General features: G+C 39.3%; 1 protein-coding gene and 1 long non-coding RNA gene across 4 annotated transcripts in view; both read right to left on the bottom strand.

The window, feature by feature from the left end:
• Positions 1-25,152, bottom strand: part of LOC139773600 (multiple PDZ domain protein) — a 94,499-nt gene that overhangs the window by 65,286 nt on the left and 4,061 nt on the right. The gene's annotated exons all lie outside the window — the stretch shown is intronic.
• Positions 1-25,152, bottom strand: part of LOC139773601 (uncharacterized) — a 33,928-nt gene extending 8,776 nt beyond the window's left edge. Inside the window, exons 1-2 of the long non-coding RNA XR_011718378.1 lie at positions 23,442-25,152; positions 15,217-15,456 (exon numbers count right to left, since the gene is read on the bottom strand). This is a non-coding gene — a long non-coding RNA (uncharacterized lncRNA). The remainder of the gene's footprint in view (positions 1-15,216; positions 15,457-23,441) is intronic.

The following is a 25,152-nucleotide window of genomic DNA, read 5'->3' as shown; positions in this document are numbered from 1 at the left end:
CGCCAACTCCATTTCCGATTGCGTAACAGTCCAATGTCGATGTTCTTTTTCGCGAAGCAAGGCAAAGTACACCTTGATGGCTTGGATCGGATGATGTTATCAGTGACAAAATTTTGCTGCACATAATTATCAACCTATAGAATTTATAATACTACTGATGGCAAAATAAACTATCATCCAGCATATTTAATCGTTAAAAAATGTTCTCTTATATATTAATTTAAAATTAATGTAACATTAATCTAAGATTTAGCAATCAATATGATATTACATCACAACATTGCCACGAAAATGTCCGTAAACGTCTAACTCTTCTTCCATTTTATCGACACGAATCTAATATGCAAAACAACGAATTTGTGCGACAGTAAACATGGTTACAAGGACCTGCTTAAAATTCAGGACGACCCCGATACAACCGTAATTGCCCAGTCATGAAATTCGCGTACCGCAATATGCAGCTGGGCAAAATAGCGTGTTCATAACAAGGGAGCCCCTCAGCGACATACCGGGCAAGGACCGGCCCAAAGGGATGCCACTCTCTTTTGCAAACCGACAAGATACAAAGCGGGGCCCTTCTGGAGCGGAACGACGGATGTGCTCGTCCGCTCTAGGAGGGCAAGGAGCGAGAGCATGGCTCGTTGGAGAGCATTAAAGAGTTACACGACCTACGCGAACGAAAGGATTCCCCTCGGTGGTATTGAGAAATTTACAGCGCCGCACGAGAACCACTACTTGCAATAGCCAATTCCATCGCGCGAAGCCCGGCAGACTCTCACGACGAAGTAGAAAAAACTTCGGTCAGACGATCGCGACGTTGAAAAATGTGCGTTGTAAACATGTACGGAGTAATTCCTCGTGCTGGAGTAAGCCAAACAGTAGCATATCAGATTCTTTTTACGAGGCTTATTACGAAAAGTTTAGTGTGATTAGAAATATTAATATCTTTCAGGACATTTTTCAACAATCATGCCATTTAATAGCCATACTATTAAAAGTTAAAATAATGTATTTTTTGAAAATTATATGTAAATTATTAAGAATATTACATATTTCCGCGTTTTTCTTCACTCTTTCTTTTTCTTCTCTTCTTCTTCGCAATATTATATTTTCTTATCTAGATTTTGATATACGCTGTTGAGACTGTGGCTGGCCCATTGCTAAAAAGCTTTATAAAAGGTTTCTAGAGCGTAAAAAATGCATCAATCTTGAAATTTTTTAAATTTCCGAAAATGGGGCGTTGTATAAAAGAAATGTACTTTGCAATTTCTCGACCTACTTCTGCACGGAGAACCCGTCTCATATGCGTTTAGATCATCGGCGGCAGCGCCTAACACACATCTGCCGCACCTCATGCATTTTATACACACACGACCCAGTATATTTATTTATTATTTGCATCGATACGTTTAACACCTGCGACGCCTACGTGTATGTCGCAGGTCAAAGCGTAACTTGATTCCCTCAGCCGCCGGAAATCGGAACAAGTGCGGTAGTATTAGGTCCTTTGTAACCTTTACAAGTATTTTCCTCTCGGCATAAACATTCACGTTTTAAGGTCGAAAATACCGCGGATCATCGAGTCGCTCGCGGGCGGAAAAAATTATTGAAAAATTCATCGGGGATTTGTACTACGCCATAAATTACAGTTTGCATATCGATATATGATGATACAAGGGCTGAATTTTTTGAAAAATAGACATGCCTTTGAAAAAAAGATTTCACTTTTGAAATACTGCACAATAAAGCTTTTTACGCGAATATTTTTCTCAAAATTATGACACGTTTGCCGTGATATGTGCGACATCCAAAGCATTACAGCGTTGCACAAAATAAATTACTTTTATCTCGGCTCGATGCCAGCACATACTTTGCACTATTGTTTTAGCGCGCGTATATTTCACATTCCTCGGATGATGGCCGCGCGCAAAATTCGGGAGCGCGCCGAGTTAATAAACAAAGTCACTTACAAGCCGGCAAACGATCACTCGCCCGGTTGAAAGAGCCCGGGTCTGTTCCTCGCGCCTCCTTGAGTCGGAAAATGAGTTTTCGAGTTCGTGCGGCGGACCAGAAACGAGCAGAAATAAAGTTCCCCGGATGGATACGGCAAAGTTACAACGATTTTGCTCCTCTCTGCAAACTTACAAATTGAAATAGTCCGAGATTTGATATCCGCGAAGTGGTAGTGGTGTAGCCGAACAATGTAACGACGTTGCTCCAACTTTTACGATCGCGCATTTTCGTAGACATTTATATAAGACTTAAAACAACCATAATATCCCTCACGCGAGAGCAAAAAAGCCCCCTTTACAAATCGATGTGATAAATTATGCAAAGTCCGTCCGAGAATTATTCACGCGAGATTAAGAGCGGATAAAGAACGTTCATTAACGATTTTTCGATTAACGACAAATCCGCCTCGAAAGAATCTCAATGCGAGTTCTCGTTTTGTATATATTCCGAATGTACGGTGCTACCAGATAAATATTCACAAGATAAAGCGTTTTCTTGCGGCATAAATTCACAACTCGGAATAACCAGCGCGCATAATTGCTATAAATCGGTTCTGCGTTATTTTTCGTATAAACTATATAAACACAAAAATCGTACAGCTAACTTTTTCAATTATCTCTTCGCGACAAACGTAGAAATATAAAAATAAGCATTGTTCAAGAGAATAAACGAAAACTCTATACAATCCTGTTTAGTTTACGGCTGCAGTCGCGATGCAACCCTCCCAAAAAAATTTTACGCTCGGCGTAATTTTCCCGCTTCTTTTCCAACTTTTTCGTTTCCTATCTGACACTTGTTCGTATCATCCTCTCAAGAGGCGTATATTACGCTCTTCTTCCCACGAAAGTTCGCGCAGAAAGACGACGCTGCGTATATACTCTATGTACAGTAGCGTATATAATCATGGCAGATTGCGGTGAGCCACAGCAAATACTCGCAGTTAGCGAGGTGTTACTCGTGAAACTTCTCTAAATATTCTTCAAGAAAATCGTGAGAACTTCTGTACTTCAGCTTCCTCCCTTCTCGTATCCACAAAGTTGGACTTTTTTTTTTAGAGAGAAGCGAAACTGTATGGAAAAACCGAATCGTCATGGAAAGTGCCTTTTTGCTTTCCATGTCTTACGTTTTATGAAAAAGTCTCTTCACCATCATGCACAATTGCGATGCAACAACAGTTGTAAACATCTGGCATTAATAGACTATTTTGTTCCGCGAAATGTCTCGTACGATTAATAGCACTCTTGCTCTCGGTTTTAAAGTAAAGTTCTAAAGCGAGTCCTTGTGGAATGAAGTCGACAATTCGGAAATAAGATGTGATTTAATAATAAGGAATTTCAGTCTTCTGGCCGAGTACGCCGTTCGCCGAATGGTCTTTAAGCGCGAGATAAAAGTACTTTCGAGAAAGTGATCGAATTCCGAAATAACCGGAGAGCACCTCCGGAATGTACTCTATCCATTAACTATCATAAAAGTACTTTTATTCCCGAAGAAATAAGGGAAATGGAATAACTTCTTCGATCGCATTTCCATTCTGCGACGCATTTACATTATGCAAAGAAGTTCAGCTCTTAAGATGTGTAATATGCATAATATAATATTCCGTGGTCATTTCAGCAGAAATGTTTTCTCGCGCGTACACGACATGTACAAATTTAATTCTGTCGCGAAAATAAATCGTAATAACATTCTATTTGCTGGTGTACATTTTGACAGGAATGCTCCGAAGATAATGTATTCAGTTTTGAAAACACGGAGAAACGCGACAAATAATATTGAAAGTGTGTGAGAGTAATATTTTATAAGTGAATCAAGATATTTCAAATTCACGCTACCGCGATGCTGGTTATGCCGAGCTAAATTTGTGCGAGATCTCATGGCTTCATCTTTGATGTCATCAGAATCGATTAACGCGCCTCTCGAGGGAATTCAGGATGTAATAAATTGGCGCACGCCATATGGTCACCGGAAGTTCACGCGTATCCCGATATGGAAGCACGCCACGTAATCTACATTTACATTTCGGTCGCCGTTCGTGAAATAGGGTAGTGATAAGTCTTCCATATCGAAAATGGCATATTGATAAGTCTTCCACGTCGAGTGAAGACGCTTATGAAAATATGAAAATGGATATGAAAAACGGGCAAGTTTGCCTTTCTCATAAGAAAGTTCAAGTTCTTACAAAAATTTGCAAAAATTGTTCACTTTATTTAAAATTAAAACAATAATAAGAGTAAGCTTTGTAGCACGTTTCAATCGGAGAAGTCGGACTTGTTTATGTTACAAAATTGTTACGATTAAAAGTGGATCAAAGCCATTTTGCGTTTCTTACACGTTATCGATACGAACTGTTGCATTATTGCATTATCCGCTAATTGCTAAAAACTAATTTTATCAATAACTAATTTCCTGTTACAGCGAATTTACGAAGCTCTCGCTATTCATAAATATTCAATTTTACAAGAGGATAAGTTTGAAAGACGGAGATGCGCAACTAGCATCTCGCGAATCCGGCCTCTCCGCTCTCTGTTGTTCGGCAAAGTAAACTCGCTACAATTAAAGTGCCTGCAGTCGCAGTTATGACTTAATGCAATCCAGTCTTTTGTTGCGCGCGGCTATACGCGCGATCGTAAATTACATTTTCCTCGGTAAATAACAGTACCGGGTGGTGCTCAAACGATCCGTTAATCGGTCTGATTCGGAAGATGATGTCGACAGATGGTGTAGCTGGATAGCTACAAATTTATCGGTGTTCCAACGTCACCTCGGGTCTATAGAAGGCGATTAAAAGGATTCACGCGGCAGAAATAACTCTCGCGGGTATTATCCGCCGACATCTCCGCTTTTTCATCGTCTGGTTTTACCCCCCGCGAGATTATGCGCCCACGAAGTTGGACGATTCATCTCGCGGGTATGTCGTCAATAAATCTTCGTGGATCATAATGAAAACTGAACGGTATGAAAATTAATTAAAGCGGAGTAAATAGCAACGGCGGACAATAGTAATCCTGTTCTTTTTTTTTTCTAAAAAAAAAACCTGATGGACACAATTAGAAAAGTATATAACATACTTTTTCATGAAAGAAGAACTATACAAGAAACACGCAATAGTTATCAAGCAAGAAAATTTTCGAAAGATTAATTTTCCTTCTCCGTCGAAATTGAAAAATAATAGAAGAACGCGGAGAATTATTCTGAGAAACTTCGATTTACGAGGTGCTATCGTTGCATATTGTACGCGACGATTTGGCGCCAAATCAATCTTTTCGCGCGAAAAGATTTACGAACGTAACGGCACGCCGTTACGGTCGACGTAAATCAAAAATATCGCTTTCGCATGATACCTCCCGACACCAGCGACGTTAACAGCGATCGCGTTTTCGATTAGCACATTTTTCTTGCCTTTCAACGGGCCCGTATTCCGCATTCCTTACGGCATCGTTATGTTCTTCGCGTAATAAATGGGGTTCTGCGGATAAAACATCCTTAACAGTATAATTCCATTGCCGACGTTTAATTCTGCATCGTATAATTTTTCTGCGAAACTGCCCGCCAGCACGTAATGCGAAGACGCATTAAGATCTCAGCGGCAAAGGATGAGATACACGCGCCGCAACGGAACAAGTCTCTTGAATCTTCTTATGCTTTAAGGCACGATCGCGATAACGCCGATAATGTGGAAAAATAAACATTACTTTAAGCTTTGCGTTATGTTACACGCGCGCGCGTGTGTATGTGTACAGTGTAAATCGGTGATATAGATTTTATATTTTAAAAAATCACGCTCATATGAGTTTCAAAAGAAAAACTCTCTTGACTAGCACAAAGTAATTCTATTCTCTGTACAAAATATGTTTCTCTTCAGTTCTCTTTAAATTAAAATTTTCGCTCGCATTTGCAAAGCAAAATGAAAAGGTCGTGGGACAATAAACGAGTAAATAAGGATATTATGTGTGTGGTGTGTGTGGGTGGTGTGTTTAATATAATATTATTTAATTTTATCTAATCAAAAGAAATTAACGGAACATTTCGAACTGCACAGAGTTTTTATTTCAGCCAAAAAATAAGTAATATAAAAAGAGATTAAATCAGAGACTAATATAATAAATAAAAATAAATAACAGTAAAACTGAACTAAAGATGATACACATTAAGGAACAAAAAATTGCATTAATTCCATTATAGATGTCAATTTGCTTGATAAATCCTGCTTTAACATCCTCGACGAACTTGCTAATAACAAATTCTAAATATATATATATAATTGCTCTTATTTATATTTCTCTTTATATTCACGCTCACTGTATTTTATATATCTATCTCATACGCACTTTTTGATTGGTCTAGTTGAAAGCATACACTATTTTATCTCTTGTTCTTCATTATGTTTTATAAGTTTCAATTTTTAGTTGATTTTTGTATAATATTATCCTTTTAAGTTAATTATATTTAAAATTAATATTTGTAGAATCAACTAATTTACAAAATATGGATTTACACGCCTGATCAAGTAAAATATATATCACACATCTCCAGCAACTCTCGTCACATTTTTACTACTCTGACTCAATACATTCTCGTTTCAGAAAAATCGATTATGGATACCTTTTTACATTTTCGATTTCACATAAATGTATTGACTATTTTTATGTACTTCACTTTAATTTTCTTATTTATTGTTTTATTGCTTTCAACTTCGATATGGCCTCTTATTAGACCTATCGTAACTCGTTTTACTTCCCTTTTTATACCATTCTTTTATGTTTTATTCTTTTAATCGCTTAGGACTAGTTCGGTTTCATCGTTATTTATTTTTATTTATTGTATTATGACCTTATTTCTTTTTATATTATTACTTGTCTTTTGGCTGAAAATTCTGCACAGTTCGAAACGTTCTATTAACTTCTTCTGATTAGACGATAATAAATTATATTATATGTAATACGTAATATCCTTATTTGCTCGTTTATTATCCCACAATCTTTCTACTTTGCTTAAAATTTTCGCGTAAGCTCGTGTCACTCTGTTGCATTTATCTCATATATAATATTATCATGTGTCGCTGCTGAAGCGTATAGAAAAAACCTATAAAATCCAGGATATTCTTGCTTGTCAAATAAGCGTATTTCACAGCGTATTAAAATTATTCTAAAACCCAGATTCAATGTCCAGTGCTAAGCAACTTTTAAATAAATAATATCTCTCAGAAACAATGTAATTAAAGTTTAAAAACTTGTTTGCTTGGATCTAGAAACTCTCTTTACCGGGGGGTGTGTAGCAATTTTATCTTTTTCAATTATTTATCGCCTAGACCTGCTACATTATTTCGATAACTGAAAAGAGCTGTAAGCTTATTTTTCCGATATTTTCGTTACCGCGAGCTTCGCCGCGCTTTTACTTGGAAAATATCGCGCGCGTATGCACGTTCGCGGAATATGAGACGATAAGAGCTGGGCATAAGAGCGTAAAAACCGCCAAAATGAAAAAGTGAAACGCGCATACAGAATGAGAGGGGCATGAAATTCTTAAAATCCAAGCATATACAGGTTACTGTTTGCGGGCGGGGGAAAACGTTCATGGCGTGCGATTCACATCCGTGAACGTGAATCATTAATTTCTGTTGATGGAGCTGCCTTTACCACCTGCCCGTTCGCTTTAGTCAAGAGGCGAGTACGCGCACTTGTGTACACGCGCAGTTTCGAAATTTGAAACTTCGCGATAAGGAAGTTTGATGAGCGAGAGAGAGAGAGAAGGGGGAAGGGGGGGGAGAAACACATTGGCGAGGGGTGAACATGGTGAATGGAGTGAGAAAGGGTGTCAACGTAATCACGCCGAAGTACAAAGTTTTCAAAATAACGCGCCCCGCTATTTCATTCATACTGGATTGAAGCAATTGCATTGAATAATAAACTTCTCTATTGTGTTATCGATCCCAGGGCCTCCTACGTGCCGTGTACCCCAAAAATTACTCTTGATTAATAATGAAATGCGATGCGCAATTTCGAATAATCCGATAATTGCTTTTCCGTTTGCGCGGAAAATTGTGTCGTTAACGGCGCACGCTTGTTTGTTTTTATTTCATTCGCTTTGGCAGTCACGTCGGATCTTTTTAGATCTCTTGTTCAACAATTCACCCATTAATGTTTGTTCATTATTTTGAGGATAATATAATAATAATGCATGCAAAATCAAGTTTGTTTTGTTTTTTAAAAATAATACATTTACACATTCCATATAACAGATTAAAATTCAAAATTTATATTACGTAAATATATTTTCCAACAGCATCACGCTTTACATTAAGTCTCTGTGATATGTTACATACATCTAAACAAACAAGAATTAATTAATTTCTTTATTTTTAATTTTGAAAAATTCATTTTACTTGTTAACATAGAAAAAAATTACCCTTTTTTGTGATGTAATTGTAAGTAACACTAATTCTTTTCCGACTTTCAATTTGATGACCTCCGCAAACTCCACAATCGCTTTATTCTACTAAATTACTTAATGGATGACTTTGCGGATAGCCAAATATTTGCTCACAAGCATGCGTCTCCAATCCGACATTTCGGTTTATTTCATAGTTACGTGTGCGCGTTTACAACGAAATTATTAATCACTCGATGCCGCGGAGCGTGCGTGTGGGAAATCACTGACGAGAGAAACACGGCGTTAATCCATTTTCGATCGGCGCGGCGTTACGTTCGTACGTTACAGCGCTCCGTTTTACCTCCGATTTTCGATTGCATTTTCAGCAACGGATCTCTACGACGATAAAGGAAACGGATAACTGGAGCAAAACAACTTTTTTCCCCCTCACTGTCCCCTCCTCCGTCCTGCCCTCGATCAGAAGCGAGTTAATCGCCGCAGGAAGATTCACGGGCACATTCGATCTAGATAATCGAATCCGCGAGTGCACTTTTATCCGCACGATCCATCGGATCCGGTGCATCCAATCTCTGCCCTCAGCCCTTCCCTCCTGAACAGCCTCACTCGCAATCCCTTTCTTCTTCTCGTTCTCGCACTGCAAATATAATTTTCCCCGCTCCCGCGCGAGTCTGAGATCGATATACACCACCTCCTCACCAAGGCAACCATACGAGCAACTTTGCTCCACTCCAATGTTCTCAAACCATCAACCTCGCACTCTCTCCTACCACTCTCGGCTATCTACCGCCACCGCCACCGCCACCGACGCCAACCCCTTCTCTACCTCTCACCCCGCGCTGTCTTTTTCGCGCAACCACACAGTTCTAGCAAGTTCTGCGCGCTCGCAAAATTATCCCCATCGAAAGCAGCACGCGCCAATATTACAAAGTGCAGATTCTACGTAAAGTACATAGAGAAGAGGGTTATCGGGTGAGAATATCATCTGATTCGAGATCGCGATAAGCTTCCCGGATTATTTTCCCCCGATAAGAACCCGATCTAACGAGGAGAGATGGCTGAAGAGCTCTATCGTGTGGCTGCCGAAATTGTGTTAGCGGAGATACGATTATACAGTGTAACGCTTTGCGACGGCAAACGTTATACCAAGTAATCCTATTACCGCTTGAAACATACATTTCGCCGGATTTGACCCAAAACGAAAATTTACATAAATTAATAAAAAATTATTTTAAGTGAGAATCTTCCACAATTACTTCCTACTTTACGAAAATTTATTATACTTATGCTAAAATATGGAAGTATACCTAACTTACAATTATTCACGCGTAAAGTATGCGAATTCGTTTAGTCTTGAAATGTTATACGTGGAATTATGATAATTTAAAATTGCGGGAACGGAGGGAAGAAATTTGAAAGCGGGAGAATTCTATCCTCTATCTCAATTTCTTGTCCGAGCTGGTAATGTTGGCTCGATTTCACGGCGGTCCGACTCGTGGGATCCGGTTTCCCGGTCTGAAAACTGTCACCGTGGAATACAATGGTGTTCTACCAGCCGTACACGGCTATCAAATTGCACCAGCCAGGCGAGAAAATGCAAGCTTTACGCAATCACGAAGGCGCGAGGGAATTTTTCTTCGTTGCGAGGAAAATCCTCGTTCTGTCGTCGCGTCGATAATTACGCAATAAAAGAGCGATATTACGCCCGGAGAGTTGTCCTAGTTCTGGCACATGCATGTGGCGGAATACGCGCGTATATATCCCGAGAAAAGCAGAGGCTATATCGGACTATCGATCGCGTACATTTTTTTTCAGCCGCATAAAAGATTGATCGATGCTGCTTAAACGCCAAGGTGTAGAACGACTTCCAAGGTAAAAAGAAAACGTGATTCCGTAGATTAAGCTGACACTCTCGCGTAATCCCTTCAATGAGAGACACTCGAGAGTTTTCCAATATATAACAATTATAAAAAAAAAGGCATTCGCATTTGCATTATCCAGATGTAAATTAAATATATACGCGCGATGTCGTCCACGTCCATCGTGAGCGCATAATATTTGACTATAATGAGACGACACACGCAAATAAGGCTACCTTTATTATCACTGCGGAATGTATAACGGCTTGAAGGGCCTACTTTAGATGATTTATAATTCCCGTCGGATTTCAAGAAAGAATTATATTTATAACAATTTTATACGTCATTCTTTTTGACATGTATGTATTTCGATACATATTTTACATGTGCGTATATCTTCTTCAAATGTTTCTCGTGTAACACGGCATATAAAATCATAAATAGAATTCCATCCTGCAGTCTGACACGAATTACAAATCGTCTAAAGCTTTATTAAATAAATTCGCACCGAGTATTCTGTTCAAATTAATTCCAGCGAACGAATTATCGTCGGACTTTAAATCTAAAGTTTATTTAAAGATTAAAGTTTACCTTAATGTAATCGAAACAGTTAGTTGAATATATATTAATTTATTATTGTTACTTTCGGTATTATGAAACTATATTTTATGTGCTCCGAAACCTATATCTTTACATTCTAAGAGGAATAAAATTATGTAAATTTAATAAATAAATAATTTTTTGTGACTTTCTGATAACCAGGAAAATGAAATTCAATCGTTGCGAGAATAAACGTGGCGATTCATTTATTTTCCTTAATTCATTAAAACCACACGATTTCATTCCTCTCGAGACGTAAAAATTTGAAAGAGAAAAATGATAATGATAAATATTATATTATTTTTTAATCTCAAAACAGAGATAAACTTTATTCTTAAAAATTAAATGCTGAACAAAGGATTTAAATGGCACAATTAATCAATTATTAAGTTAATCTTTTAAGCGGCATAATTAATCAATCATTTTAATTTTTTATTCATGAAACAGATTATTGAATAATTTGCATCTAATAATTTTGCTATTAGTAATTTATTTGCTTGTATCAATCGATTGTTGTCTGTGTACGACTATATAATGCATGTAATAGCTGCATGTAAGAAAGCAAAATCACCTGAGCTGTGAAAATCGATAACAGATCGGCACGTAGTGTAATTACAGCGCGCGAACTTTACGTGATATCGAGGCCAACTTTAATTGCATAACTCTTATAACTATTATGAGCCCAGCATTTTTATATCAGAATTTTCGTCTCTAATGTCTAGAGCACATTATTAAAGTATTGTACAGCCATACGTGTGTATATACGACTCTACTTATAACATTTATCAAAACTTCGCATCTATACTCGCAAATTAAATTTGCGAGTCAATTAAATAAACAAGCTAAAAAAATTACGATAAAATGTCCGTTTGTCATTGTCAGTTACGGTTAAATAAAAATTCCGAAATACACATATCTACATGTACAATATAAACTTTTTGAAATATATAAATCGAATGTATATACTCCTTTAGATTCAAATTTAATTTGTTCTAAAACTACGCTGATGAAATTTATCAACAACACAATATTTATTTATCTCAATTGGTGTCAAATGTCAACGTGTCTTTATTTCGCGAGCTCCCGTCATATATCGGGGCACTATGTTGCAGCATCATAACGCTTGACTCATCATTCATGCACATTAATTGTTCTCGAGAGATTCATTTTCGTAAAATCATACAACGCAATCTAAGAGAAACCATTTTAATCTCTTCTATTGATAAATTCTCTCTATATCGATAATGGCTCCCAACGCTATACGAAATGTTGCATAATTCATCACAGCATCCTGACTAGAGGGCGATGTGTAACATACACGAAATTCATTATCACCCTCCCAACATCGTGCAAAGTACGGAACTTAGAAAGAGTAATATATTCGATATAAAGTGTAATATATTCAACACACAAGAAACTCATCAAATTATAAATTGCAATTAATCAAGAAAGTAATAATTAAAGAATAACTATTAACATTTTCGTTATGATAACAGAAGTTAAATTAAATTCACGTTAAATTTACGTTTCCACTTTTTTTATAAAACAAATAAAAATCTACTTTTCTAGATAAAAATTTCTATTGTCATTCTAAACGCAATATATCCCGAATAACGAGGACGATAAGCGATACAAAAAAATTGTTAATTTCATAGAATAATATAATTTTGATTGTAAAATTATACGCACAATTTGCTTCAATAATCATAATCGTAAGTAAAATTTTATGTTATGTCATTAAGGTGAATCAGGCAGATGAAACGTACTAGAAATCTATTTTAATCTCATTCGGGAGCAATTTAATCTAGATTAGGAATCCCGCTTTATCGATAAGAATCTCGATTGCTACTATGGAGGCTACTAGGTACGTTATATCGCCGCGACAAGCCGAAAGGATGATACGTAACACATGGGGACCCTAGGCCGGTTCACAGAGCAACGTAATCGGGATGAAAGCACAGTTCACGTGCGCTCATCCTCCGCATCGAGGGTTCTCGCAGCCCGACTATAATTGTATATAGAAGCGGCCGCTCGCTGTACAGATATTACGCTCTCGAACGGTCCAGCGATTTCGATGTACGCGAGGACCAAACAACGATGACATACACGGCCTTCCACGGTATGATCGATCGCGGTCGATTTTTCCTCAAATACGGGAGATTGATCGCTCGGTCAAGCAACGGGGCAGAAAATGTCGACCGAGAAAGGGAATGTAATGGAGCGAGACTGATCTGATTTTAAACTTCTCCCATTACTCCAATTTCATGCGGTCGGAGAAGTCGAATTTCGCGTGCTACGATCTTGCACGTTCTCTCCTTCGTTCTTTTTTTCTCTCTCCCTCCCTCCCTCTCCCTCTATCTCTCTCGGTCTCTCAGCGCGAAATCCCGCATCTTTCGCTTTTAATCTCGACTTCACGTACGTTAATCATTTAACCGTTAAGTGCATGCCTTAATGCATAAGGTGATTGAATTTTCCCGCATGTAGAATACAGCGATATTCTTCGTTGGAAATTGGAGCAATTTTTCCCCCGAACAAGAATTCAATTTGGCGATATAAGTATTCCTCGGGAGGATTTTTGCGCGTTCAACGTTAAACGTTTAATTAATTATGCTTTGAGTTGAAATTCTGCTAAAAGTAAAGTCCGTTCCGAATCCATGAAAAATATTCCGTTTCACTCTCCATACTCCATATGCCGCGTTCAAAGCACGACTTTGCATTACTGTATAATTCCAATCGTTTATTCGACTTAAACTTTTAACTAACGAGATTCTTTATAAGGCTAAAGTACCTCGATCAAAGGGAAGGAAATGTAATCAAGTAATATCCGTTAAGTAATCATACCGATTCGCCTAAACATCTCTCAGATTCGTGCAAACACGTTCTACATTTCACTGTGATTATATTTAAAATACGCCCGAACTCTGACCGGGACTTAAGAAAGTTTAAATTGCATGCAATTGAAACCTTCCTCTAGAAACTGATAACCGTTTCTAGTCTTTTTGAAGACGCTGATTTCTTTCATATCACGAGAAATTGATCAACGTCCGAGCAGAGAAAGAGTATGTGGGGGTGTGTTTGTGTGTACATGTGTGTGTACGGGTACGAATATCGATCCACAAGGGGTGAAGCGAAGTATAACGACACGAGCCATCAAGCATCGGAGAGTATGCGACGGGACCTGACCGACTTTGCACCTCGTTAAAATTGCATTAGATAGACGCGAGGGAAAAAGACGTCGCGCGCGCCCGCGACGTCCGCCGTCTGAGAATATGCACTACGTTGAAAAATGTAAGCAAGGTGCCGGATAATCGCAACGCCGCGCCGCGACACTCGGATTACACCTTAAGGCTGATCCCGCGAAGTTGCAACGGGGGCGAAGCTACCTGTACGGGATGAGGACAACGTTGTTTGCCCGCTGAATTATGCAGCGTCATATTCCCGGTCGAAAGAATGATAGAATTTAACCTGTTTGTTAAAAGTCACCGCGATGATTCGGGCGAGAATATCTTACTGGAAGACGTACTCGAGGAAGCGAGAAATGTTTGATGTCTTCCCCGAGCTACTCGCCGTTCTGCGCTTTCTCCTTGTGTATTTGTAGAATGTTATTGATCAATCCCGATTCCGTTCAATTACGGATTCAATTACGAAATATTCCGTGTCATTATTTTAAGATATTTTAAGATCTGTATAACAGTGTTCACTAGTGTAAAAAAGTTTACATAAGTCATGAGAGATTTTAGATTGGAATCGCAACCGAGATTAGCGAACGCTAAACTAAAAAAAGATTTTCGCGGGCAAAAAGGTTCGCGCCAACGTATAGTCACGACTTTTTCAAATAAATTAATTATTAACCGAGGTCGGCGCCGCTAATGCAATACGCGGTAATATAATTTGGGCGTTAAACTCGACGAGTTTAAATTCGATGCATCACGGGTGTCCGGCTAAGCTTATTTATTACATAATACCTACGGGATAATTAAACTGTTGTTCCACCAGCGATATGAAACCGTATTATAAATTGATTAACGATATTTAACGATCCCTCCTCGAGGCGTATTACGCGCGGAAATATAAAATATAAATGTTGGACTGGATGTATTTACATGCACGCAAAATTGCAATTTCGCTCGCGGTGAACCGACGATATGCTCGGTGAACACGAACGTGCTACATGTTGGTCAGTATTTTCGGGCATTTAACGTTAACATGTAAACTATCTGATGCACGTCCCACACTTTGCATCCTATTACGATTTTCAATGAGAAAATAAACAAACTTTCCCACAATTGTAACGTAAAAAACGCGCGCACGTCCGCATGACGAGGTCGTAGTTTGCTGAATAACTGATCGAACATACCTGCACTCCTACTCCTGTTAGGCCTGATCCTTCCTCTCACGATTCGCAGACAGCATCCGCAGCGAGGAACACGTAGATCTCGCGTTATCCCCGAGCAATATGCATAATAAAGGAACAGCCGCTTTTTCCTCACGTGGCACATTTGACTATCGTAACGTGTATTTTGTCTATTTGAGCACGCGATAAAACGTTTTCAAAAAAGTTTCGATTCACACACGCGCGAGTCGACTCCCGTATTTTCTGTCGCAAAAAAAAAAAGATTATTGGAACTGCGGAGTGTCGCGATTACCGTAAACCGAAACGTGTGAAAAATAATGCGAACGCCGTCGATCCGTAAGAAGCAAATACGAAGATACGATGAATTAATTAGCAAAATGTTAAAAAAAAGCACGTTAGAAAAGACTCGAAATACCTAACATGCAACTTTACAAATCGTGACTGACAAGTTTCGAAATCGAAAACAGAAAAGCCAGCGTTGCGCTTTCGGAGTTTTAAAACGGCACAAACAAGTCGATCAGCTAAAGATTTGTTTACGTTGGCGATCTGAAAATCTGATTACATGAATAACAAGAATGATACCAGCGTTGTTTTTGGCTCGTATTGATCTTATTTGTACTCCTATTAATTTTAAATCAACAAACCGCGTTGCGCGCGTATGGATTTTACTATTTTCATTTTTTTTCCAACATGTAATATTCAAATATAAAGGCTGTTGAAAGCTACTGCAAACAAATCGTACATTTTGAGTCTTTTCTAATTTGCAAATATTGTCATAACAAATCCTTCTTAAATTTTGCGTTTTAATCCAAACTTTGCATAGTAATAAAAGAAAATCGTAACTTTGGCGCATAAAACGATCTCTTGGTATCCAAGTTAATTTTACTTGGTAAAATCGTGTTTCCCCTCGAAATAGCCATGTCAGAAGGAACATTTGCAAAGAACATAAACACATAGATGGCGCAAATGCGATGGAAGTCACGGCCGTAATGAAAATAGCAAGAACGTTGACTGCACATGCATATATCGCGTCGAAAAATATGTCGTGGATACATGGAAAAAAAAATGTTCCAGTTGCCACAAGCCCGATAAATCAATCCCCGAGAATTAAGCGCATTCCGATTGGACATGCGGCGATTCGGCGAAATAATGATTATTGGAAATATCGGGAAAGGCAACGACACCGAGTTATCGCAAGGAACTCCATTAAGAACATACGCTTCGAGATTCATTTTCATTCCGAAATTCATTTGCTCCAGCGAAGTTTTACGGATGATTTATGAGCATGTTTCGTAAATGCAGTAATAACTTATGCATGTGCAGGACGCGGCAACTGGGAACGCGGGTTAATAATTCTTTATAAAAGAGCATAATGCAAAATAGCAAACTAAAATTCTTCCTGGAATATAATTATAATTTTCCCCGGACATGCATTTACATAGAATCGATTAATTTTTGGTATTGGTAAAAAGAATATAAATGTTATCTTCATCGCAAATATCTAGCACATTGTTAGTGTCGCTAAATTTTATTCCCTTTATTCGAATCGGAAATGGATAGTCTCGTAAAAGTCATAATAAACTCCGTTACGCGAGAAATAAAGTGTCATTGTCAAATCGAAGATAGAAACACACGCGTACAAAGAAAGAACTCTCTGCACTACGTGCGCGGCATTAAGATGTTCTGTCACGCAGTCGTAAAACCTTAGCTGTGAGAGTGATCGCCGATTCTGCGTTACGTAAGTGTAAGTACTTGCTTGTCCCGGCAATAATGGTGCACAAGGATCGATTGAGCAACAAGTGAAGAACGCAAGAATTTGTACGAGGTATCTGTTAACGACGTGCTTGCACATTACTTTCGCGTGAGCTTATCCTTAACGAGCTAATCTGATAGTCGCGAAAAAGGAAACATAATGGAGAAATATATATTTTCCTTCCTGTGCCTAATATTCGTTTAATTCTTCGATGTATAAAAATAATGCAAATAGTACTTATTTTTCATACATTACTCTACTTCTAAACGTAATTCTATGCGCTAGTTTAAAAACCAAAAAGTTGAGAAACTAATATTTCTTAAAAAATAAATATTAATGATAAAAAAATAGCAGCTGTCTTTCTATTTACATCTCTCTCGCAGCTCGTTAAATACATACAATTACGATGATAATTATATAATAATTAATCATTTTTGAGATATATTGACGAGAGAGATCTGATTTTTATTCTACGAATAACTTTTCGTTATTTCAAAGCGCCAATGTAATTACGCGCTTTTATTATAGAAATTCCAATTTTTACGTCAAGGGGGAACAAAGAGGAAGGAAGCAGCCGTTCGACAATAGATATTACTCGTTAATATATTTTCCGGCGAACAAGAAAGATTGCATCGACTGAAAGGGGCTTTTTTTCGTGCCGCGGGTGCACGAAAGAGCAAAAGGGAGTTTATATTGATCCAAGTTACGAGCTGCTTATCCCAAGCCTGCCCCGGAGTCATTCACGTATATACTTGTAATTCTCGTAACGGTGGAACGTTACGTACACATTATTAAATATTTTTGCTGCTAATATTCTCGCGACTGTACATCGAGTATAAAAAAATTAATATTAATTTTTTAAAGAAATGATAATTATATCTTTGCGCTTCTTAGATTAAAGCCCGTTTCAGACATTCTATAATTCGCGTTAGATTTTAGAATTCTACTTATAATTTTAAACGTGTATAAATTAATATTTGACATGTGTATTTTAATATATACTTATACATGTGAGTGTATTTCACTCTTCTAATATTTTTCAAATTAGAGTAAAATCATAAATGAAATTCTACCTCGAGTTCTCTGACAAATTACACATATCGTCTAAAAATAAGTTATAATTAGTACAATGATATATGAAAAATGTTATACGTGAGCAAAATGCGAAATAAATTTTCAGATGGATTTTGAAACTAATTATGCACTGTGATTAAATTAAGATTATTGAGATAACGCTAAAAGCCATAATTGGCATACATGAAATCTCTACTGTTCGAAATCAATACTGATGATTATTAAATTGTACAGAGTTTAACACAATCTCGTGTCTTTATTTAATGAGTTCTGTAATTATATACACGATCCAGTCGGGCGTTCGCTAATTGAGCAAAGTAGAGAATTAAAATATCATTCTATATGATACTGATAAAAAGTTTGTAAGGAAATGATTATTTGCTTGCAGCTGGAGACTTTTGAAAACTCTTAAAAACATCTAGCGTGGCGACTCAGCTATCTTCTTAATTAAAAAATGTTAAATAAAAGATCAACTTTCGCTATTCTGCTCTATATTAAACATGTACACGGGTCTTGTTCTTATTATTCCATTTTTTCTAAATAATTATTTCCCAAATTAGATTGTATTTTGCTATTTCCTCAAATATTTATCGCACTGACACTCACGCGACAAAAACGTGTGTATGTGGATGTACATGACGTGTAACGGTATGCAAATATCCGCAGTGTATTGAGCGCGGATCCATGAGCTAAGCCCCAAATGACTGTGCGGATCAGTCATCCCTGCGGGCGCGATTCAGAGCTAATAAACAGAAGCGCACAGCAGCCTGCAGTTTTGCCGGTTTAATTATTAAACGATTGTTTGCGACGATAACGTAGCTCGTTCCGCGCACAATGCCTGTAATCGCCGGATCATTACAGCATTGCGGTGCGGGGGGCAGCGGGTTAATCAATTTCTTACCATGGCGTTGACCGCGTTGGAAGAAGCGCGCGTTAACCGTCATCGCGCAATCCTGCCGTGCCCGAGCACAACTGGATGAATTTTCGTTTAACGTACAAGAATAGGATATAACTAAACTGGAGCGAGAATAGAACGAGGTTGGCACTTTACGAGGCGTTTCATGGCATCCGTGATAAAAACGTCGCTCGCCGCGACGTTACATATACCGTAACGTTATTGATCTTTGTTTACAGTAAAAGAGCGACGTCGCGAGAAGTTGTAAAAAAGCCTCGCTCCACTTGAACGCGCGAAACAACGTCGATCTTCCGACTTTGAGATTAGCTGGTAAGAGTACCGTCGAAGTTTGACGGGAGAAAAAAAGTAAATGAAAAGCTTTTGCTATCGAAAAGCTGCTGTTGCTTTCTGGTGATGTAATTGATACATTCTCTGATACAACGGAACTATGCAGAAAATTCTAAAATTTGCGTTTACGTCCTCTATATAAGCTATTTTTAAATCCTATTGAATTTAACTGAATTAAATATCAGCAATCTTTAGAAATGTAGATCACGAGAAGCTTTTAATCTTTAATTGTTCATCGTTTCAAAAGCTATTGACTACGCTGATATCTTATTAATTGAACGAAGCTTGAGCAAGAATTTTTTGATCAATCTGTCTATATTACAAAACAAGCTTACCGAAATATAATGTTTAAATAACCAAAATACATGGGACCCAAATATATGGGACAATTTTATCACAAATATTAATTTCGAAATTTCTCACTGCTTTTTAGAATATCCGACGTTAATAAAGTCCTGCTTTAATTATAGTAATGTATATTGCTTTGCTTTAATGAAGACCAACATGCCAGAAATCGCCAGCCCTAATTAGAATTTAACACGGACACGCGCGGCTTAAATATCCTCAGCGAAGATATTAAACAGCTACGCTTTTAAATGCATATAGAAAAAAACCGAGTATACAGCACAACAAAACGTACGGCATCAAGTGGTGCAGCTTTTAAATTGCTCCGCTTTCGACGAGAGTCGCATTACCGCCGTACCGCCCGCGAGAAGTACACGTTGTAATAGTTAAAAAATGCACGCGGCGAAAGGGTTAATCAGCAATTTCTCTTCTCGCAAAAGTTACGCTTTCAAATCAGCTTATAACTTGAGTTTGTCTGCAGCTCTTTAACATCAGCCATTACGGGCCCGCTTGAAAATGCAAACCTTATCAAATTCCTTAGGAGCTCGAAACTCTGTTGCTATTTTTCGCGATAAAAACGTAAATTAAAAACTCCCCGTTATATCAGCCGTAAAGAAACATCGATGTTACCTAAAATACATGCTGCGAAAACCATTTTCAATCATTTACGTTAAATTCGCTGCATTGTAAATGTTTTATGTTATCTGCAATCAGAATGCAAAGTTTTATTCATACATTCGAACATTGTTTGATTCGGTGATGAAATTTGTCTCGCCTTTATCGAACGAACAAAGCACAAAACGTGACGGCAGCGGCGGCGGCGGCGGTGGCGGCCGGGTCGACTGCGAAGTGCAAACTATCGGGGATACTGATCTCCATTGTTGCAACTATATAACGCACAACGCCTGGTTAACGATATTGACCCTCTTACGAAACGTTTGTTTTAGAACGTAACGATTACGCTGCCATAAAACAACGACCGCGATCTAACAATAATTTAATTGTGCTTGGATTTGACAGCGTTTGAGATACATTTCGCGCGAACAGCGAGAGTGCGAAAAGGCGTACGAAAACATCGAGCCTCTAAAAATCCGATCTAAAATAATTCCCGCTTTGTCTTTTGAGATGCAAATGGCAGACAGGTCGAAAGCGAGAAGTTTCCTCAAAAGCGTCAATTATTCGTGATTTAATTCCGAACATGACGACTTTTTTCGGTGTTTTAATGTATTTTTCCCTGAATTTTCGCAAGACGTGCCGGTAAATCGTTTCCTTTATGAAAATAACGAAAAAGAAAAAAGTGCCGATATAAAAATCACTTATTTACAGGAAAGTGTATTACAAAGAGGGGCCTTTGCCCGTTCAATATCCTCTGGCGCATTTTTTCTTGAGGAAAACAATCTCGTATCAATTTTGGTGCACTACCGATAAAATCCCACATCCAATATACTATTTGACAAACGTCGAGATATTAATAGTGAAATTTCAAACATTTTGTTCTCAGCAAAATTGTTCGATATAAACTTCTATATTATATTATCTTAAACAATATCGCAGATAAAGAGAAATTTTTAAAGAGAGATTAAAATTATATCCAAATAAATATTACATTAAAATAGTAATATCCATCAAATAAAGTTTATTCTACAAAATCTGACATACAATAAAAGCGCGTTTTAATATCGCTGCTTTTATAAAGTTTCGAGTGAGTATACCATACTCACTCGAAATATTTATACATTGTTGCTGAAAAAAAAAACCGAACGCAGTATAACTGGCTAATAATTCACTCTGGACTTTCTCTCGCGCGCGATAAATTCGTTAACGTACACAACGCGGCGATGCGTCGCGACGCATTAACTGCACCGAGCTTTTGTTAGAGCTACGCGTATAATACTGCACATTTCGTTGGACGCGCGTCGATAGTATAACTAACGAGCTTCGGATTTTTGCCGTGATGATCATTGACCGCGTAAAAGTTCGGGAGATAAATTTCACTCGTCCCTGCGCCTAAAAAAAAAACTTCGAAATATTTCGAACAAACATACACCGCCGTGCGCGAATCACAATGAAAATTTATGACAGTTTACCGACGCATAATTATTTATGACGCATAAATTGTGCGGCCGATTATCCCGAATTCGATATTATAAGAGATAAAACTTGATGATGAAGATAGTATCTGAAACGACTGATTAAAATATTATTAATTTATTCGTGAAATTTAATTATCGATATTCTTCGACGCTGAAACTGTTTATGGAAGCTCGTGGCATTTTCATAATCAATTCAACAATTTATAATCCTTTTTTCATGGTACGAATAAAAAAACTTTAATTCTATGCCAGGAAATTTCTTTAATATTAATTTATCAACCTTGGAACTTTCACATCGTCATTTAACTAGTAATTAGAATGCTTTTTTTATACTTTTGCTGCCCAATTTTGTTTCTCTTTCACGGTATTATTTAGCGCGACGTCAAAACTGGTGTGCTTGCTTTATATAGGGATATAGGCCAACCATCGATTCGACAAATTACTTACGCTCTATACTTCATGCCCTCGCATTCATTTTTTTTTATATTATATAGTTTATACGTTATATTTAAAAATATATATAACAGATAAATAAACAATTTAGAGTCCGAGAGAAAACGCATAAAAATCATTACTAAACAATTACTGAAATGAAAAATTTACTGGAAAAATAAAGCAAGGGTAGAAATAGCAGCAATCAATGTACGAGAATATAAAGGTTCTAATAGAATATTAATAAAAACAGTAGTAAAATAAAAGTGGTAATAGAAATGGCATTAAGGGTGGTGTAATTGATTCAATATTATTATTAAGATATTTGTAGAACTTGCACAATTAAAATGTAAAGCTAAGATTGTCATCCTGCTGCCATGTTCGTCGTGACTTTTCATAATCTATGCATACGCGGGAGTGATATTACTGGACGGATTAATTTATGAACGGCGCGGCCCCATCACGCGTACCCGGGTCGACGTTGACGGCGAAATAATTTCACCGGCACGCGTGCCGACGAATTTTGCGACCGGAGAGGTTTGCGCCCGCGGTCTCTCGTCCCGGACCAAGGGGAGAGTCGTTTAATTTCGCGCGTCGACGTCGACGCGCGGCGTCATCCGCGCGCCACCGCGGCCACGGGTCCCAGTCCCAGGGCATGAATAATACGCGGCCGCATCGCGGTCTAGAATAATTTCACATTGAATTCAAATCCGGGATCGATGAGAGGCCTACTCCCGCCGACGATCTAACCCAGTTTCGCCTATACGAGGCGTGTACGGGCCACGGGCGCGCTTGCCGCCGCGTCTCTCGGCTTCTACGGAGTAGAGCCGCGGCGAGTCGATAAAAACGCAATTTTGCGCCACCGTTCGTTTTGCATGCTACCCCGGCTTCGCGAGGAGAGCGTAACGCTGACGTGGAGGAAACTGAGGAAATTTATTCCAAGTCCTCGAACACGTAAACATCCGCGATGCGAGGGCGAGCGAATCAGTTCCGCCGATTGACCGCGACGTGGCAACTTCCTTCATTCGCGATCCATCGAATAATATTACATATATAACTGTGGATCACATATTATATTTCTCTTCCGACGTGACTTATCGATAGATAATATTTCGTCGCGAATTTACCGCGACTCGCCGAATAATTCATTTGTTCTCCACACTTCTTCTCTTTATCACTTGAAAAAAAAAAACGAAAAATCGACCCTGTGAGCAAATTTCGCATAAATGATGCAGATAAGCCGATACGAAGTACACCGCAATGCTTCTCACGGAAGACGAGCACGCACCACGTGAGCTATCGCAGGACGACGTCGGCATTGTTCCATTGTTCACTCACCTCCCCGTGCGTAACAACCCCCGCACGAAGGTAACCCTTTGACGAGGGGCACGCGGCGCGTCGCGAGGTTGATTAACGAGGGCATCGCGTGAAAGTGCGGCGCGGCGCGCCGAACGCGGCGAGGGTTCGCATGTCGCCTCGAGGAAACGTGATCCCGACACGCGTATCCCTCTCTTCCTCCCCCCCCTCCCTCCCACCCTCCTTTCCCCGCGAAACGCAGATTAATCAGGGGGTGGCAACCCCCGTCGTCAGCGTTCGACGAAACGGAGAAGTCGGCGAGAGGCTTCCGGACGACGGCGAGCGCGCTGACGCGGGACGCGCGCGGGGAGCGCACTGCGAAAATCGCGAGAAACTCACGGGGATGGAAAAATAGGGAGGGCACACTCTCGCGTGCGCGGCACACCACACTCCGCGCGTACCTGGGCGAGCGAACGAACGAGCGAGCAGGCAGGCGAGCGGGCGGGCGGGCGGATACGTGTGATTACGCGCGTGGATGCGCGGGTGCGTACGAGGGTGCGTGTCCGCCGCGTGATAAGAGGCGCGTAGGTGAATCCGCCCCGCGACCTTCGGCCGACGAAGGTTCGTCGAAGACTGGTCGGCCGCAGGGTGGGAGGGCTCTTTTTCAAAGGCGGCGTTTTCTCGACGACGACGACGACGACGACGACGACGGCGGCGGCGTCGACGGCGGTGGCGGCGAAGCTTCCGGATGGAGGGTAACGGGCATGCGTGTGACGGATGGCACGATCGGCACCGCAGCACACGACCGTGCACAAGGGTGTGCCGCGGGTGAAACGCGTGATCCGGAAATGATAGCTTGCGGTCGCTCCGCTCGCTTTGAACGCGTTTGCGCGACGACGACGACGACGTCCGCGCGTGTTTCGCTCGCCCCGAATATGCGGTTTACGACGATGATGTAGATTAGACTGCCTGTGGAGCTTTGATTCTCTCTTTCTGCTCTCTCTACCTCTCTACCTCTCTATTTCTCCCTCTCTCATTTTCTCTCCCCAGGAGCAATCAGGGAATCGCGTTTCGCTCTCGTCGGGCTAAAAGGGGATCGCGTTTCGCCGCTGGGTTCATGCATTAACAGCGAATTTCCGCCGAGATTTGCAAACTCGATAACGGCACGTTGTAACGGTAAAAAGTTGTATAATTGATACGACGGCTCGGACTTTCCGCTGGAATGGAGGCACGTAGAGATCTAAAATGCATTGTGCAATAATGGAACATATTCTTGACTTAAAAAAAAAAGGAAGTAGATTTTCCGCCCTTAGTTCTACTGCGAAATGTCGGTTCAACCGCACTGCGGTAAAGCGAAGTTATTGGATCACCCGATATCTCGCCCACTCACGGATCATCCCTATTTTCCGCTTCAGGCCCCTTATCGCGGTACAATCTTTTTACTGACGATCAAATGCGTCTTGACATTTGGCGAGACTTACTATCTGATTGCCTTACTGTTGATATGTACATATGTACATCAGCTAAAACCTTTTACCCAAGTCGCTAACACCACTAAAGCGAGAATGTCTATCAATTTTCGAATCCAGTCTATCGGTAAAAAAGGAACGTATAGCTGCTATTATCAAAATAATACTTCGCTATTTAATTGTATAAGGTCATTAAAATTTGCAAGCCTATCTACATCTTGAAAGCATGCAGCG

This window comes from Temnothorax nylanderi, unplaced genomic scaffold (genome assembly GCF_030848795.1).
Source record: "Temnothorax nylanderi isolate EJ_2023f unplaced genomic scaffold, tnyl_v1.0 TNYL_tig0064_pilon, whole genome shotgun sequence".
Classification (NCBI taxonomy): domain Eukaryota; kingdom Metazoa; phylum Arthropoda; class Insecta; order Hymenoptera; family Formicidae; genus Temnothorax; species Temnothorax nylanderi.
The sequence above is the reverse complement of the archived record's forward strand: the minus strand, read 5'-3'. Positions and strand labels throughout refer to the sequence as shown.